The following is a 12,711-nucleotide window of genomic DNA, read 5'->3' on the forward strand; positions in this document are numbered from 1 at the left end:
AAAGGTAGAGAACATAGTTTAGTGCTGTAAGAGGGCAAATGTAGATGATCGGGTGTGTGCCTATAGACTAAGTATTAATCCAAGCTAGACAAGGGCAACAAAACATCCACGGATGCAGATTTCTCTCAAAACGGGGGGGGGGGGGTGAGGTTCTAAGCCTCACCTCTGTTGATCCCCAATTTCTCACCTGATGACCATCTGTGACTGTGCCTGTCTTAGGTTGTTCCTCCCTTGAGGAATCTTACCCGTCTCTGGCTAACCAGTCATTTCCAGGGCCATACAGGGAACTGTAAAGTTGATAAGTGAGAGAGAAGCAATATTGTTTGAAAAGGTTAGCTTTTTACTTCTTTGCAGATTTATGCCCTGTGGCTTTTATGCCCAGTATTTGTCTTGAGGTATCTTTACCACTTGGAAGAATTGTGATACTCGGTAATTTCAGTATGAGGCACGAATTCTTCTTAAGGGTTGTAATTAGGAAGGAAGAAGAAATGCTATAGAAGTATCAGATGGAAGAAAACATGGGAAGATTGATTATTTCTTTGACATATCTTCTTGTAAAGTAACATAAGCATGTATAGGTTTTAAACTACTAATTAAATTGTGCACACATTAACATAATAGGAATACAGCTACATAACCAAAGCAGACCTACAATTACCAGCCATCTCCAGTAAAACCAAGAAAACCAGTTAGGCACCCTAGGCATTTGTGAAAACTTATCAGTGATATGATGGATATTGTCTAACTGAATTTGAATAGTTTGAGAAAAATCAGACAAATTAAAACAGCACATTCCTGGGAACTGTTCACATCCCATATGTTATTTTAACAGTAGATAGTCTGTAGTCAGAAGATTTTGGAGCGCTGCAACTTGCACTTCTCCTAATTCTTGGTTGAGTTCCAACAGTATAGATCCAGTCAAATTTGTTGTTTTACTGTATGCACAGGCCAGCTTAGATATCTCCTTCTTCATTGGAATTTCTTAATGATTGAATCTCCATCCTAAATTTGTCCCTGAGTTCTTGAATATTTTTCTGTACCTCCATGAGCATGTTTATGATTTTTATTTTGAACTCTCTTTCAGGAAGATTAGTGTGTTCAGTTTCATTTGTCTCTTTTTTTAGTGTTTCTGAGATTTTTGTTTGAACCAGGTTCCTTTGACGTTTCATATTTGTATGTGGCACCCTCTAGTGTCCAGAAGGTCTAGTCTCTGGAGCTGCTCAGCCCCTGGAGTGATGTCAGGGTCGCATGGGAGTGGAACTGTTGCCTGCGGGGAGGAAAGAGCTGTTTCTGGCCTCCTGGCTGCAGTGCCTGTCTCCACTGTCAGAACCAGTGGGCCGAGCACACAGGTGTAAGCCTCTGCACTTTGCATCTGTAGCTGCAGTAGGCAGGCCCTCCCTCTGGTTGGTCTGATGGCAGGGTAGAGACTGATGGTTTGTGAGCTGGTGCCAACAGGCCAGGAGGAAGGCACAGCAGGCTGCATATCACAGTGGGGTCCTCGGAGCTGAGCAGCCAGCCAAGGGACAGAGTGCCTGAAGATCCCGAATGTTCCCAAACTGCTGGGTGCAGCACATCCAGACAACCCTGTCCATCTATCCTTTCCCTGTGCAACAAGCTCCATGTAAACCCTGCCCCTCCAACAGTCCTCTTGCTCTTTGGAAGCCTCTCAGATCACCCGCATTTTCCTTGGTCCCAGTGTGGCCTGATGTTGATCCCTGTCCTCCACAAAGGGCTGGAATCTCAGTCTCTCCAAGTATTCCACTTGTCTTAGCTTTCCAAGCCCAGCAGTCTCCAGAGCACCATACAATGTAGGTCTGTGTTCCCAAAGCAGATCTCCAGGGCTGGTTGTTCAGCAGTCCTAGGCTTCCACCCTCTCCCTGCTCCATTTATCTTCCTCCCACCAGTGAACTGGGGTGGGGGAATGGCTTGGTTCCTGCTGGCTCAAGGCTTTGGTATGTTACCCTGTTTCATGAGGTCTGCTCTGTTCTCCAGGTTTATGCGGTCTCAGGCAGCTTTCTTTCCTGTTGCTCTTTTAGGATTAGTTGTATTAACTATATTTTCATATTATATGTGGGTTTGGGAGGAGTTCTCTGTCTCATCTCTTATGCCACCATCTTGAATCTCAATCCAGTATAAAATCCTTTTTAAAAAACATCAGAAACAAGCTTAAACATGAGTTTATTTGTTATTAGTAAAAAAAGTCACAGAAGGATTAAACAGATTGAAGGATTGATCCATGTGGGTGGAGCCATGCTAGATTCTGGAGATGAAGCACTGAATAAGATATAGACTTATCTTCATATACCATATGAAGATATATATGGAAGATGTGTATGATATATACTTTTGGAAGTTGAAGCAGCCCAGCTGAGGGACATCTCTTCATTTACCTCAGGGTGGAGGGTTCTGGGAATACTTAGTTGGTAATGTCAAATATAAGCCCAAAGGAGTTCATAGCCATCGTCCAGGCAAAGATAAGAGGAACCTGATCCAGGTAGGCTGGAAGGGTTAAGGAAAGGACAGAGAGGGACAAGCACAGTCCTATTGTGTCTGGGTATCTTCATCCGTTCAGGCTCCTATAAGAATAACCACAGACTGGAGGCTTACAAATAACAGAAATACATTTCTCACAGCTTTGGGGGCTGGGACATGCAAGATCCAGGTGCCAGCATGGTCAGGTCTCATGAGCTTTCTTGCTGTGTCCTCACACAGTGGATGGGCAAGGGATATTTCAGGGCCTTTTCCATAAGGGCACTAACCCCAGTCCTGAGAGCTCCACCTTCATGCCTTCACCACCACCCCAAAGGCCCCACCTCCTATTAGTATAGTCTGTGGGAATTAGCATTTCAACCTATAAATTTGAAGGAGACTGAAATGTTCAGACCAGAGCACTGGGCAAGTGAAGATGGCTCTACAGGAGCAGCTTCAGAGTCCTGGGCGTTTTGAGGAGGGAAACAATGAGAAGTGAGCTAGAGAGGTAAGCAGGGGCAAGACCAGGAAGGGCCTGGAGGAAAGCCACTGATGCCCTTCGGGGACATAGATGATCAGATGATTGTGTAGAAAGCTCTTTACATAGCACTGTGGGGAACAGAAAGGAGTGAGGGGCTCTGGGCTTTCCTTTCTGGAATCTGTGTCAGGCCTCCCATGGCTTTGAGCCCCAGCCTATCTCGTGAGGACCGAAGTGGGCCAGAGCACTCTGTCAGGACTCCCATGGCTCTGAGAAGAACCTACACCCTCCTGTGTTTGGCAGATGCTACATCACCCTCACACAGTCTCTGCACCTGACCATGAGTGGAGCTCCATCAGGACCTGCAGGAACAGGCAAGACAGAGACTACCAAGGACCTGGGTCAAGCACTGGGCATCATGGTCTACATGTTTAACTGCTTAGAGAAGATGGACTACAAAGTACAGATCCATCTTTGAGAGGGACTAAGACCAGGTTTATCCATGCCACCTGGCCCAGCTCAGACAGTCAGGTCTCTGTGCCCCTTCCCTGGGGTCCTGGGGGTCCTAGACCCCTGCAAACTTGTTGACCTCCCTATAAACCTCAGCACCATGGAAACTGCTTCCACTGATAAGTTTTGGGACCACAGATGGGTTACCTCACCCCTGGGGTCTTCCTTTTGTCATCTGCAAAGTGAAGAAGCTAAACCTATACCCAAAAGCCTGCATTCACTATCTGACCTAGAACCACAGAAAGTTTCCTAAGTGGCCAATATAAAATGGTCACATAAAAGTCATTTGTGCTCTTCCCTGAAAGTGGGTATTTCTCTAGAATTTCTCTTAGAGAAAAGTATTCTGTAATGGCAGATTTGACTTCTGACGACAGACTAGATGAACCTCTGCTCCTAACAAGGGATGCCCACGAAAGATGAGTGTGAGGCTAATGTTCTTCATTCAGGCACTCATCATTTTCATGTTTTAAAAAATATTCTAGGTTCAGTGTCATAGAGAAAAGCAAGAGAAGCTAGAGACCCATTAGGTCTCTTCTAAGCTAGGAATATTCTATTCACAACTGGACTTGTATGTAGATTCCTTTTTAAAAACATGGAAAACAGCTTGTCTCAGAGTTTCACTATTTTTATTTTGTTTTATTGTACTGTTTTTGTAAACTGAAGTGCCTTTTGAAAACAAGAAGGCATGTAAATAAATTTAGAGTGGAAAAAATTGCATTAAATAGGTTAAATATTTATATATAAATCATGTGATATGTTGATTGCTAAATAAAATGTAAAAATAATTTTAGAGACAGCAAGATGATGTGTGCGGTTGCCACATACAGAACTCTTCAAATGTGATTCATCAGCTATAACTTTAATAATTTCTCTCATCTATAAAATTTTGCTGTGGAAAGAGTTGAAGAATCCTAGAGCACCATGTTTTCTCATAGCAAGCAAACAAAATGAAATTCAGACCCAAAATAGCTGTGTTCCCTGTTGTCTACACACTCTAAAGTTTAACATGGTTGCTTTTAAGATAATGTTTCTTTTTAAATCAGACTGGAGGAAAAAGAATTGTTTATGCTTTAAGGAAACAAACTCAGCCATAAGTATCATTTTATGTTTCTAGATTCTTCTATAGTTAAGCAATGGCAGTATTACTGAAATAAGTGTAGTCTCCCAAGGGTGGAAGACACACTCATTTAGATGCAGAAGACCTGATATATTGATTGAAGAAAATCAGCCAGATTGCTTCAAAGTCATACCTAGCGTAGCAAATAGGAAGAGATGAGCTGGCCCCGTGACCAAGGGTCACTAAGGCCATTCCACTCAATCCTTTCAGAATTTAGTACTGACCCCTGACCCCATCAATTCCTCTGAGAGTCCAGGATGAGAGGAGGAGTCTGCCTTTGTTTGTTTGAACTGCAATAAGTTTTGGTCATGTGAGTCTAGTCTAGGCACAGCTCAAAGCAAGAGCAACAGGAAAAGCCACAGTGAAACACACCAAACAGAAGGTGATTCCTTCCCAGACACCAAACATCCTTTGTAAGCAAACTGCATCACTGAGGTGTTTGCAAACCTCCTCTTCCCTTTGTTGTCCAGTGATTCAGAATATTGTTATCACAAGCTGCGTCTGGCAAGTTAATCTGAGTATCAGCGTTGTTCAGCATGTGTTGGGTGTGATGCAAGGATAGCAAAGATAGATGATAGCTAGCTAGCTAGCTAGACAGATAAATAGGTAGACAGATAGATAGATAGATGATAGATTAGGTAGATGATAGACTCTCTTTTTTTCTTGATGGGTCTGGCTAGGGGTTTATCTATTTTGTTTATTTTCTCGAAGAACCAGCTCCTGCTTTCATTGATTTTATTGTTTTATTCTTCTCAATTTTTTTTCAGTCCTGCTTTAATTTTTATTATATCCCTCCTTCTACTGACTTTGGGCCTCATTTGTTCTTCCTTTTCTAGTTTTATTAATTGCGAGTTTAGACTGTTCGGTTGGGATTGTTCTTCTTTCCTGAGGTAGGCCTGTATTGCAATATATTTCCCTCTTAGCATGGCCTTCATGGTGACCCACAGATTTTGTGTTGTTGAATTATTGTTATCATTTTTCTCCATATATTGCTTGATCTCTGTTTTTATTTGGTCATTGATCCCTTGATTATTTAGGAGCATGTTATTAAGCCTCCATGCATTTGTGGGCTTTTTCATTTCTTTGTGTAATTTATTTCTCATACCTTTGTGATCTGAAAAGCTGGTTGGTATAATTTCTATCTTTTTAAATTTACTGAGGTTCTTTTTGTGGCCTAGTATATGATCTATTCTGGAAAATGTTCCATGTGCACTTGAGAAGAATGTGTATCTTGTTGCTTCTGAATGGAGTGTTCTGTAGATGTCCGTTAGGTCCATGTATTCTAATACGTTGTTCAGTGCCTCTGTCTCTTATTGTCTGTCTGGCTGATCTGTCCTTTGGAGTGAGTGGTGTGCTGAAGTCTCCTAAAATGAATGCATTGCATTCTATTTCCCCCTTTAATTCTGTCAGTATTTGTTTCACATTTGTAGGTGATCCTGTGTTGGGTGCATAGATATTTATAACAGTTAAACCCTCTTGTTGGACTGACCTCTTTATCATTATGTATTTTCCTTCTTTGTCTCTTGTTGCTTTATTTATTTTGAAGTCTATTTTGTCTGATACAAGTACTGCAACTCCTGCTTTTTTCTCCCTGTTAGTTGCATGAACTATCTTTTTTCATCCCTTTACTTTCAGTCTGTGTATGTCTTTGTGTTTGAAGCGAGTCTCTTGTAGGCAGCATATAGACAGGTCTTGTTTTTTAATCCATTCAGTAACTGTGTCTTTTGATGGGTGCACTCAGACCATTTACATTTAGGGTGATTATGGATAGGTATGTGCTTATTGCCATTGCTGGCTTTAGGTTCGTGGTTACCAAAGGTTCAAGGGTAATTCCCTTACTATCTAACAGTCTAATTTAACTCACTTTGTGTGCTATTACAAACAGAACATAAAGGTTCTTTTTTTCCCCCTCCTTTTTCTTCCTTCTCCATTCTTTGTATGTTATGAATCATATTCTATACTCTTTGTCTATCCCTTGGGTGACATCTATTTAGCCTTAGGAATACTTCCATCTATAAGTCCCTCCAAAATGCACTGTAGAGGTGGTTTTTGGGAGGTAAATTCTCTCAACTTTTGCTTATCTGCAAATTGTTTAGTCCTTCCTTCAAATTTAAATGATAACCTTGCTGGATATAGTACTCTTGGTTCAAGGCCCTTCTGCTTCATTGCATTAAATACATCATGCCACTCCCTTCTGGCCTGTAAGGTTTCTGCTGAGAAGTCTGATGATAGCCTGATGGGTTTTCCTTTGTATGTGATCTTTTTTCTCTCTCTAGCTGCTTTTAAAAGTCTGTGCTTATCCTTGATCTTTGCCATTTTAATTATTATATGTCTTGGTGTTGTCTTACCTGGGTCCCTTTTGTTGGGAGATCTGTTTACCTCCATGGCCTGAAAGACTATCTCCTTCTCCAGATTCGGGACATTTTCAGCAATTACCTCCTCACTGACACTTTCTATCCCTTTTCCTCTCTCTTCTTCTTCTGGTAATCCTATAATGCAAATATTTTTCTATTCGGATTGGTCACACAGTTCTCTCAATATTCTTTCATTCTTAGAGATCCTTTTTTCTCTCTGTGCTTCAGCTTCTTTGTATTTCTCCTCTCTAATTTCTATTCCATTTACAGTCTCTTCTACTACATCTAATCTGCTTTTAAATCCCTCCATTGTATGCTTCATTTCAGGTATGGAATTTCTTAATGATTGAATCTCCAACTTACATTCATTCCTGAGTTCTTGAATATTTTTCTGTACCTCCATAAGCATGTTTATGATTTTTATTTTGAACTCTCAGGCAGATTGGTGAGTTCAGTTTCATTTGACCCTTTTTCTGGGGTTTGTGAGATTTTGGTCTGGACATGTTCTTTTAATGTTTCATATTTCTGTGTGGTGCCCACTAGTGCCCAGAAGCTCCAGTCTCTGTAGCTGCTCAGCCCCTACAGTGAGGTTGGGGGTTGTAGGGGAGCAGAGCTGGTGGCTGGGGGGAAAGATCTGTTTCCTGCTTCCCATCTGTGTTGCCTGTCTCCACTGTCAGAGCCAGTCAGCTGAGCACACAGGTGAAAAGCCTCTGTGCTTTGTGTCTCTAGCTGTTGTAGGCGGGGCCTCCCTCTGGCTGGCCAGATGGCAGCGCAGTGACAGCCGGTTTGTGAACCAGTGCCATCAGGCCAGGAGGTGGAGCTGAGTAGGCAGCCAGGGGGATGGGGCACCTGAAGCTCCCCAAAGTTCCCGAAGAGCTGGGCAGAGCGCGCCCAGACAACCTTGTCCAGCTCTCCCCTCCCCCACACAGCAGGCTCTGCGCAAACCCCGCCCCTTCAGCAGCCCTCTTGCAGCGAGGAAGCCTCTCAAACTGCCGCCTGTCCTCTGACTCGGAGTGGCTGGATGTGGATCCCGTCCTCCACAAACGGCCAGAATCTCTCTCAAGCACTCCACCTATCTGAGCTCCTCAACGTCCTGAGCACCACACAGTGTCGGTTTGTGCTCCCAAGGCAGACCTCCAGGGCTGGGTGTTCAGCAGCCCCAGGCTTCCACCCCCTCCCCCAGTCGGCTGTTTCTTTTTCTCAGGTTGGTGAGCTGGGGTGGGAGAAGGGCCTGGGTCCCGCCTGATTAAGGCTTTTGTACGTTACCCACTGGGGTGGGGGAAGGGCCTGGGTCCCGCCTGATTAAGTCTTGTAAGTTACCTGCTGGGGTGGGAGAAGGGCCTGGGTCCGCCTGATTAAGGCTTTTGTACGTTACCTGGGTCCCGCCTGATTAAGTCTTGTAAGTTACCTGCTGGGGTGGGAGAAGGGCCTGGGTCCACCTGATTAAGGCTTTTGTACGTTACCCGCTGGGGTGGGGGAAGGGCCTGGGTCCCGCCTGATTAAGGCTTTTGTACGTTACCTGCTGGGGTGGGGAAAGGGCCTGGGTCCCGCCTGATTAAGGCTTTTGTATGTTACCTAGTGGGGTAGGGGAAGGGCCTTGGTCCCGCCTGATTAAGGCTTTTGTACGTTACCCGCTGGGGTGGGGAAAGGGCCTGGGTCCCGCCTGATTAAGGCTTTTGTATGTTACCTAGTGGGGTAGGGGAAGGGCCTTGGTCCCGCCTGATTAAGGCTTTTGTACGTTACCCACTGGGGTGGGGGAAGGGCCCGGGTCCCACCTGATTAAGGCTTTTGTTTGTTACCCTGTTAGGTGAGGTCCGCTCTGTTCGTGAGGTCGGTCTGTGTGCAGTCTGGTTCAGCCTTCTTTCTTGTTGCTGTTTTAAGGTTAGTTGTATCAATTAACTATATTTTCATTATTTCAATTAACTATTTTCACTATTTGTGGCTTTGGGAGGAACTCTCCATCTCACCTCTCATGCTGCCATCTTAAATCTCTCTAGGTAGATGATAGAGAAGTAAATAGATAAAGGATGGATAGGTAGATGATAGATAAACGGGTAAGATGAACAGATATGGGTTAGTACATAGATGATAGAAAGGTAAGTAGATAAAGGATGGATGGGTAGTAGATGATAAATAGATAAGGTAAACATTGACAGGATAGATAGGCATGGGTAGGTAGCTAGATGATAGACATAGATTGATTATGATAAGAGTATAATCCAGTTCACTTGGAGAGTTAAGGAAGATATAGGAAGTAATTAGGAGACATACTAGACAGTATGTAGAATGTGTGTTCTACAAACTCTTCTCCCTGGAAGAAGTAGGGGAAAAGCTACAGAATGGTCAGGAAAGACATCATGGAGGATGAGAGACCCGTGGCTGTTGAATGTGCCAAATGGGGGATGTAACATTTTAACACAGCCTTACAGTGTTAGCTTACAGTGTTAGCTTAAGGACACAGCCAAGTTCTCTGTGCTGCTCCTGGGGCTGACTTCACCCTGGGCTCTCCTCACAGAGCATGGTTGGGAGGAGCAGAGGAGGGATAGAAGTCAGGGAAATCTGTTGTGCCTTTCACCAGGCATCCGTGTGGTGGGCTGTGCACAATTCCCACAGCAGCATGCTCTCCGGAGAACAAGCTAGAAATGAACACAGAGCACTGGTGAGGAGATCAGAGTGGATGGGGGAGCAGGAGAAGATGGGAGATACAGTTGAATAAGGGGAGGGACACAAAACCTCCAAGATAATGAGACCTTGGTGGCGGGCTGCAGAGACACCCACAGGCTTTGGAACATGGTAGCATCATGATGAAAACACAGTATTTCAAGAAGACTCCCTGGGCAGCCAGATGAAAGGAGACAGGAAGAGACTGGAAGCAAGGGAACTTTGGGTGAGACCATGGCTGTCATTCAAACCAGAGGGCGAGGAGCTGGAGGCTGGGGTGGTAGATGTGGACAAGAAAGAAGCAGAGGCTCAGAAAGCTCCCATGATACCTAGTGGCTATGGAAGGCGTGGGCGGTGGAAGAGGGAGGCGTTCAAGAGGAGAGTGGGGCTGCACTCAAGGACCCACACATCCCCTTTGCCGCAGGATTTCTACGTGGGGCTGTCGGGTCAGCGCTGGACACAGAACAGCATGGAGACTTGGGAAAAGGAAAGTTTTTGCTTTACTCAGTGTCAGTTGGGAAATCTATAAAACTAGCCACTTTCTCTGGAAATGGTTTTAGTGCTAAGACGTTCTTTGTATTATACAGCAGTACTTCCCCCTTGGCCTCAATTTGGAGATGCGATTGCTGAGACATCAAAGGGTTTTGAACCTGAAAGAATCTGGAATTATTTGTTGACCTCTCTGCAGCATCAACGCTATAGGACACCTGCTCCCCCTTGAGAGGTGCTGCCCCCTTGGTTTCTGACATACTCCCACAGTTCTCTAACTCTCTGATCCTGCCTTCCCAATCTCGTTTCTGGTCCTCTGTTTTAAGTTCAAGTTCTCCCTGGGTTCTGATGACTCCCAAATCTACCTCCCTGCTCACCGCCGTCTAGCCGTCTCTCCAGCTGGGCAGCAGAGTCCCCATCCGGATGCCCATCTCTCCTACTTGGTTAACCCTCTCTTTTCAGGCAGCTCCTAGCCACTCCTGCCTTCCTCCCAGCCAGATCCCTCACCCCATCAAGACTGTCATCTCATTGTGCCTTGTGGTCCAGGGAGCGGATCATAAAGACACCCTGATTGTATCATGTCTTCCTTCTTGGTTCCATCAGTCACCAATGTTATTTCTCCTTCAGCACCTCTCACTGCCACACCTGTTACTGTCCTGTCCTAGCCCAGAAGCTCACCATGGTATGGCAAGGAACACACAGCCTAGCTTATGGTGCCGTGGTACGATGGCTGGTCACAGGACAGGGCTCTGTGGAGTCCCAGCCTCTGCCCAGGCCCTCAGGGGGTAAAGTGAGGCGGCAGCCAGTATCTGCCTATAGAAACTACTCTTTTTCTCTTTGATATATTGAATTTCCATTTGATGAAAGGGACCACAGCTTTAAAAAGCTTTTAGAATTACCGTTAATGCAGAAAAGTGTGGATTTTTATTTCTGTATGTCCACATAAGTATTGGTGACATTGACAGGTTACTATATATATCGCAAATCTAATAATATAGACAGCATGCCTCATTTTATTGTGCTTTGCTTTATTGCATTTGGCAGATACTGCATTTTTTATGGATTGAAGGTTTGTGGCAACCCTGTGTCAAGACGGTCTATGGGCGCCATGTTTTCTGACAGCATTTGCTCACCTTGTGTCACGTTTGGGTAGTGATATTCAAACTTTTTCATTATTATTGTATCTGTTATGGTGATCTGTGATCAAGGATTATGACTGAGAGCTCAGATGGTGGTTTAGCATATTTTAGCAATATTTTTTATTTTGTATTTTTAATGAAGATATATATAATATTTTAATTAAAGTATTTTTAATTAAGGTATGTATTATTTTTAGACATAATGCTGTTGCATAGTTAGTGGACTATAGTACAGTGCAAACATAACTTTTACGTGCACTGGGAGCCACAAAATTCATTTGACTCACTTTATTGCAGTATTTGCTTTTTGTTGGTGTGCAGCTGAACTCGCAATATCTGAGCTGTGCCTGTGATATACATTACTATGTATATCTCAAATATATATATTTATGTGTGTATACACACATATGTCTATATACACATGCTCACAAATATAATAATAGCAATATCTGCTTGCAGGATTGTTTTGAGCACACAAATGCAATGCCTGGAACTTATGTTACCTCTTTAGAGAGACTGTGACTTGCAGTCTGAAATAGCCACAGCACCCTCATTTTAAGACTCCGGTGGGACTCACCAGTATCTGATAGTTCTTTGTTTCTGTGTCATTGTCTGTTTCCCCGCTTATATATGGAAGCCCCACAAAAATAGGGGCTTTGTTTTTCTTGTTCACTGCTGATTCCTCGTGACCCAGGACAATCCCCAGCACATAGTAAATGCTTAGTAAGTTTTTGTGTTCAGGTTGGGGAATCAGTTCATTCAAGGGGCTTAATAAAAAGTAGGGTTTACTCTTCTTTCCTGACTTTTCAAAGTCTGTCCCAAATCCAACCTAGTTTATGTGATGTTAGACTGGTTCTCCTAAAATGTTGATTTTAATCATGTTTGCTTCTGCTCCAGATCTCCAAAGAGCCCTTATAAAGTTCAAAACTTTTCATAAACCAGGACTACCTTTGGGTAGTTCAGCTTTCCAGCCAAAGTGACTCCTTAATGTTTCTCTGTACATATCTTATTTTGCTTATCCTGTGTCCATAATCTTTCCTCCTCCGGAAAGCCCTTACCTTCCATTCTGCAGACACAGATACTGTTCTTCTATTAAGCCAGTATTCTCAGTGTATTTTCTGAAGGTACCATATAGTTCTGTGAGATACCAATGCTCAAGATCCTCTGACTTCTGTTCTTGTTTTTTCACTACACTGTTTGCCAGTATGCATTCTGAGAAAACCAGGGGACATGAGGGGAGGAAAAAAAAGCCATATAACAAAGTTGAACTAATTTAATTTTGCCTTCTCAGGGCCCTTAAAATGCTGAGAGACTGTGTGAATTGGCAAAAGTAGGTTATAGAATGCAGTGTTTCCCAAACTTGCTTAACCAAAAAACACTGTCTTCAAGGAGCAGCTCCCAGATTTGGTACTGCATGAATTAAACTTTGGAAAGTGCTGTTTTAATACAATCTGAAATGCACCTCTTTGATAAACTGATCACTCTACAGTGCTT

The 12,711-nt window shown here is 43.6% G+C and overlaps 1 pseudogene; it reads left to right on the forward strand.

The window, feature by feature from the left end:
• LOC108403857 (dynein axonemal heavy chain 9-like) overlaps positions 1-12,711 on the forward strand; it is a 594,862-nt pseudogene that overhangs the window by 80,750 nt on the left and 501,401 nt on the right.

Source organism: Manis javanica, chromosome 4 (genome assembly GCF_040802235.1).
Source record: "Manis javanica isolate MJ-LG chromosome 4, MJ_LKY, whole genome shotgun sequence".
NCBI lineage: Eukaryota > Metazoa > Chordata > Mammalia > Pholidota > Manidae > Manis > Manis javanica.